The sequence below is a fragment of the Panicum hallii genome, unplaced genomic scaffold (genome assembly GCF_002211085.1).
Source record: "Panicum hallii strain FIL2 unplaced genomic scaffold, PHallii_v3.1 scaffold_48, whole genome shotgun sequence".
Lineage (NCBI taxonomy): Eukaryota > Viridiplantae > Streptophyta > Magnoliopsida > Poales > Poaceae > Panicum > Panicum hallii.
In genome coordinates this window covers 58,399-64,634 of record NW_020356190.1, presented here as the reverse complement: position 1 = coordinate 64,634, position 6,236 = coordinate 58,399, and the positions used below count along the sequence as shown (strand labels likewise).

At 47.8% G+C, this 6,236-nt stretch overlaps 1 long non-coding RNA gene across 1 annotated transcript; it reads right to left on the bottom strand.

The window, feature by feature from the left end:
- Positions 1-249: 249 nt before the first annotated feature.
- On the bottom strand, positions 250-1,802 carry LOC112878594. The gene is made up of 6 exons (XR_003225804.1): positions 1,746-1,802; positions 1,383-1,672; positions 1,115-1,312; positions 819-1,033; positions 564-745; positions 250-430 (listed from the first exon to the last, which is right to left on the bottom strand). It is a non-coding gene; the product is annotated as an uncharacterized LOC112878594 (long non-coding RNA).
- Positions 1,803-6,236: the final 4,434 nt, after the last annotated feature.

Here is a 6,236-nt window from a genome sequence, read left to right as displayed (position 1 = left end):
TGCTCCTTCTCCTCGCCCAGCGTCTTGATCTGCTGAAGGCAATCGGTGAACTGTTGTTCAGTGTCGGCGATTACCTTCTGTAGCTTCTCGACGTCATCTATGCGGCGATACAACATATTCTTCACATCAGTAAGCAGCTCTTCTTTATATGTTAAGACTTTCCTAAGCTTTGCGGTGAAGATATTTTTAGAATTCAATATAAATTGTTAAGTGAAATTACTCGAGGGAAGAAGGGCTTGCCATGGTGCGCCTTCTTCTGTTCTTTGAGTTGCTCTTGGAGTTCGGAGTTGGCCTTCTCGAGATTGCGGAGATCGTTCTTGAGGAGCCATGTCTCTCGCGTCCACTCTAGCTTCAGCTTGTCGAGCTCTCTCTGAATATAAATGTTCTTTGTCTGCTCTTCGGATATGCATTTTTCTTTTGCAGCGAGCTCCTGGTGGCCACTAACGACTGCCTTCAGTTTTTCGGTCTTCTTTTGTGAGTGCTTGATCACATCCCGCATAAGGGGGAAGATTAAGACAAGCAACTCGACAACGTATACTGGCAGAAGAATAATCATGCCTTACCAGGGTAAAATTGTACATCTGTTTGGAGATCTTCTTGAAGTATCGGATGTTGTTGTCCGTCAAGATCAGATCATCCACTAGATCTATGGTGATGATATTTTGGTATCCCCTCCCAGACATTTGCAGCTTGTCAGTGCTCCTTGTGGTCCTTGCAGCATCTTCAGTTGATGGTTGTTGGGTACCTGCAAGTCAAGATACATTCAGTACATAATGTCTGTGGTCTAAGCAGCTAGCCGTGGGTGGTCAGACACTTACTTGTGCCATCTGCAGGAGCGGTGTCAGTGGTCTCGACTTATTCTTCACCACCAGCTCTGGCTTCGGCTTGCTGGGGCTCATGGGGTGGCAGGTCGGGCAATGTTGTGTCCTCCTCGTGGGCTGGCTCCTCGGGTACGGGCTCCTTTGGGGCTGGTGGCTCGGGGGCTGGGGCAGCTGCAGCAGGCTTTGGCTTGTGCCTCATGTCGGTTACAGACCTAATGAAGCAGAATCAGTTATATTATTACACAAGTCGAAAAGAACAGGATGTTCATTATGCAAAAAGGATCTGCACTTACAGTGATGATTTCTTCATGACCGCTTTCTTTACTCTTAAGGCCTGTGGTACTTCAACCACGGTGCTCGTTGCCAGCGGTGGGCTCACACCAGCTGATTGCAAGGTACCCGCCATGTCAATGGTAACCATCCCTGTTGAAGTAGTCGATGGGTCCGTTCCCACCTCTTGGCGCTTGGGGTCGGGAGAAGAAGCAGACAGACTGCAAAAGGACAGTGTTAGTATGCAACAATACCGATATTTGACAATTCAACAAGGCAGCAACTTCATACCTGGAGGATTCAACTACATGCGCTTTTTGTTTGCGCACTACCCGATGACCCTACGGGACCAAAGGCAGAGATTCGGTCAACTCCACAGATGGTCCGGGGGAGTTGTTCCTTCTCGCCTTCCCGTCGGCTTCCCTTTCCGCCAGGGGGCTCCAACTTTCAGTGGTCTCGCTGCCGGGCAGAGCCTCGGCTGCTTGAGCCCTTTTTGCTTCGGCTGCAGCGCTGGGGAGAAGGTGGTCCGGTCATGGGATGTCGGGTTGTGGTGGGTAGCTCTGGTACAACTCTGTGTATCTCTGCAGAAGATTTTCAGTTAGCAGTGGCAGAACAGCAAAACTTGTTTTCAACAAAAAGTAGTTGAATACTGACCGGTTTCGGAGGATTTTGCGCAGAAAACAACTACGGGACGTAGGGAACTGCATCCACATCCAGCAGCACTCGCCTGACCTGGATGAATGCGGCGTCGTCAGTCAATTCTTCTGCGCACATCCGAGAGGGATCTTCAGCGCCTATGTACTCGAAGCCTAGAGTGTGGCGTTGTTGGATTGGCTGGATCCGGCGCTTGAAGAAAGAAAACATTACAGACGCTCCGGTCACTCCTATTTCTTTGTGAGCTGCTATGATGGCTAACAGCTCGTTGATTTGGTCCAGGTCCCCTCTAGAGAGTTCGGTGTTCCACTCTGGCCTCACGACAGGGGGTTTGCTGGATTTTTTAGGAAGTTGGGGGGTATGGTTTTCGATGTTGAACCAGTGGTTCTTCCATCCAGGAATGTTGGAGGTGAATTTATAGGAAACGTACCTATTGCCGGCTTGCTGTCTAAGCTGGATGCCAGCGCCCTCTACAACGGATAGATATTTGGCTGTGGGTTGCGGCTTTACCCGAAAAAGGAAGCGGAAAAGATCCCAATGGGATTCAGTTCCGAGGAAAGCTTCACAGAAATGGATGAAGATGGCAATATGGAAAATGGAATTCGGGTTGAGGTGATGGAGCTCAAGCCCGTAGACATAAAGAAGGCCACGGAAGAAAGAGCAAGAGGGGAGGGCTAGACCCCGTTCGGCAAAATGGTAAAATGTGACGATTTCGTCTATATTTTCCATGGGAAAAGGTTCACGAAAAGAGGGGCGCCAGTTGACAAGACTTTTTTCTTAGAGTAAACCCTCGGAAACAATTTTTCTGAGATCGTTGTTGGAGCACTTACTATGAGTCCACCCCTCAGACGGCGGCTGTGACTCCTTCTTCTTCTCATCCTTCTCGTTGGATCTCTTGGGCGCCATTTCTGGATCCGCTCACCACGAGTTGCTCGGGGGCTGCGGAGAAAGGGGCGAAGAGATTTGGCTAGGTTGGGGCTCTCTAAGGGGGTGAAGGCGGAGTGAGGCTTTGATTGGAGGATTTGGAAAGTTCTTGGCGGATTGACGATTGGAAGCGTAGATTTTACTTAGCATTACCGTGGGGTTAAATAACCAGCGACTGGATACAGTTTCACTGTTTCGAAGTTCAAGAGTCGTTTTGGGAAATATTTGGAAGATGAGGGGTCGTTTGGTGGATCATTTAGATAAAATATTCGACTAATCATTTTTCAGGGTTAATTGTCCCAAAAAAGAGATTTTTGAATTCCAGATCTAACTTCCATCATTCGTATCATCACACCAGTTATTTATCATGGAAACATTTTTCTCACTGCATGCCACGACCTTTGGATCCTTATTTCCAAGTCTGTGAGATTTGGATTCAAGGCTTGGGGGCTGCAGAATACGTGGCATCGATTGCTTATTTTTTTGAATTTATTTGAAAAATAAGGAAGGTTCAAGACTAATGTGACCCTCAGCCTGATTCTCTGATTCAAACTAAGGCTCGAGGGCTACTCCATATGGAGTGCGATTTTTCAATCGCACACCATACCAAAGAAGTAATTCGGGGCATGAGCACCTCATAGCTTCGATGCAGCCAAAAAAGTACTCGAAGAAGAACTTCAGGACGGAGCTTCAAAAGAAGCCGAAGACTACTTCGAAAGTACTCAAGAAGCCTGCAGTACTCAGCTACGAAGAGCTCGGGGCTTGTCAGACCCGGGGCTACGGGACTGTGTACATAACGTAGTTTAAACAGAATTAGCAGATAAAGCCTGTCTTATCTCTTATTTATGTTGTTCTCTACTTGTATGAGTAGGAGATAAAGCTAGTCGGTACAGAAGGAAACTACTCGAGTTGTATTCGGGTATGATTCTTTGGCTAGTATTGGACTAGGATTCATGTAACCCTGACCTCCCGAATATATAAGGGGGGGCAGGGACCCATTCAAAAGATAACATCTACACCCAAGGCAATACAAATCAGCATACAGGACGTTGAGTATTACGCACCTCGCGGCTCGAACCTGTCTAAATCTTGTGTTCCTTGCACCTTCGAGTTCCTGATCTCGGCGTCTCCTCACCTAAACTTACCACCTTGGGTATATCCCTTGGTGGGCAGCCGGTAAAACACCAACAAGCGGATCTAACCTGTTCGGAGTACGCGATCCTCATCGCGATGACTATCATGCTCGTAGCAAGTAGTCAATACTACCCCCGAGTGCAGCGACTCTAGGAGTAGTCGATATAGCTCCTCAAGTGAGCCCGTCAAACAAGTTAGATTGAATCCGATCGATGCGGATCTAGCCTGTTTAGAAAAATGCGATCATCATCGCCACGACAGTTATGCTCATGGCAAGAAGTCGATTTATATGAAACTTGAACATGGCTATAGCCTCCGAATTTTAATAGAGACTTTACAATCCTGATTCTATGGCACATGGCCTCCAAATTGAATCGGAAGGAAACTGCCTTGGCGCTCGAAGAACAGCTATCACTGCGTGTCTTCTTATGGGTAAAACTTTCATAGGTTCTGTATGTTCCAGGAATTTGGGACGTCTTGGCCCTCGGGGTATTGTAGTCGATAAGACCCCGGTCTTGTAATCTGCTTGATGATGAACGGTCCTTCCCATCTCGAATTGAGCTTGTGTAATCCTGACTCGTCTTGGATGTGGCGTAGGACCAAATCACCTATACTGAACGACCGTTGTCTGACGTTGCGGTCGTGATATCATCGGATCCCCTGTAGGTATCGTGCTAACTGAACAAGAGCACTGCAGTGAGCCTCTTCGATAGAGTCTAGCTCTAGCTGCCTTGCTTCATCTACCTCGCCTTCGTTGTACATTTCAACCCTTGGGGATTTCCATATGATGTCAGCCGGTGAAATTGCTTCGGAGCCATAGACAAGAAAAAATGGTGTTTGTCCTGTGGCTTTGGACGGCTGAGTCCTGAGCCCCCAGATGACATGTGGCAACTCGTGTATCCACTTTCCACCTTTCTTGCTGTTTTTATCATAGAGTCTTTTCTTGAGGCCCTCGATTATCATGCGTTCGCCCTCTCGAATTGACCGTTGGCTCTTGGGTGTGCAACGGAGACGTATTTGACTTCGATGCATGCATTTTCACAGAACTCCCAGAACTGGTTAGCTGTGAAGTTTGATTTCAGGTCTGTGATGATGGTGTTCGGGAAGCCAAAGCGATGCAGAATGTCGGAGATGAAATGAACGACTCTATCTGGTGTGAGCTTGATTATCGGCTTGTACTCGATCCACTTGGTAAACTTGTTGTTTGCTACAAATGTGTGGGTAAAACCACCTGGCGCCAATGTAAATGGCCCAATCATATCAAGGCTCCAGCAGGCAAATGGCCAGGATGGTGGTATGGTGATAAGATTGTGGGCTGGGACGTGAGATTGCTTGCCAAAGAATTGGTAGTTTTGGCATCTCCGCACCAGGTCTTCAGCGTCTGACAATACGGTGGGCCACCAAAATCCAGCTCTGTATGCTTTCCCGACTAGCGTTCTTGAAGCTGTGTGGTTGCCGCATACTCCCTCATGTATCTCTCGCAGTTTGCCACAGCCGTCTTCTCATGTGACGCATTTCATGAGTACACCTGATCGTGCGCCATGCCGGTAGAGTTTATTGTTGACTAGGACAAATCCTTTCCTTCTGTGCATGACATGAGCTACCGCTGCGCTTTTTGCGTACATCCCCGCCGGTAGTCTTTGGTCCCGGATGAAGTTGATGTAAGTTTCTCTCCAGTCCTCCCCGAGCATCATAACATCCCGATCGGGCTTCTGAGGGTCAATATCAGTGGTTATCTGAGGTGAGGACTTGATGGATGGTTGCTTCAGCTCCTGGACAAAAACTTCCGCTGGGTGTTGTGCACGGGTGGATCCTAGCTTGGATAGTATATCTGCGCCAACATTGTGTTCCCGTATCACGTGATGAAGCTCCAGTCTGGAAAATTTGTTTTCCAGCTTGTGTACTTCTTGTACATAGGCGTCCATTGTCTCCTTGTTGCAGTCCCACTCTTTGTTGACTTGCTGAACGACCAGAAGTGAATCGCCGTATACAAGTAGTCGCTTGATGCCTAGTGATATCGCCAAATGTAGCCCGTGAAGCAAGGCTTCATACTCGGCTTCGTTATTGGATACCTCCCAAAGGATCTGGAGGACATACTTCAGTTGTTCGCCTTTCAGGGAGATAAATAGGACTCCAGCACCTCTGCCATCGAGCTTAAGAGATCCATCAAAATACATGGTCCCGTGCTCTGGCTTGTCGACTGGAGTTCGAATTTGGTTCTCTCTCAATTCGGCCATAAAATCAACTAGAGCTTGAGACTTAATCACAGTGATCTTGTACTCATCGAAGTAATGGTGTAGCTTTCTTGATGTGATCAGTATTGCATATAGAAGTTTCTAAACTACCGGGTATTGTACCTTAGATTTGGAGAGTACCTCACTGATGAGGTACACGGGCCTCTGCACTCCAAATGCATAGCCCTCATCGCTGTGC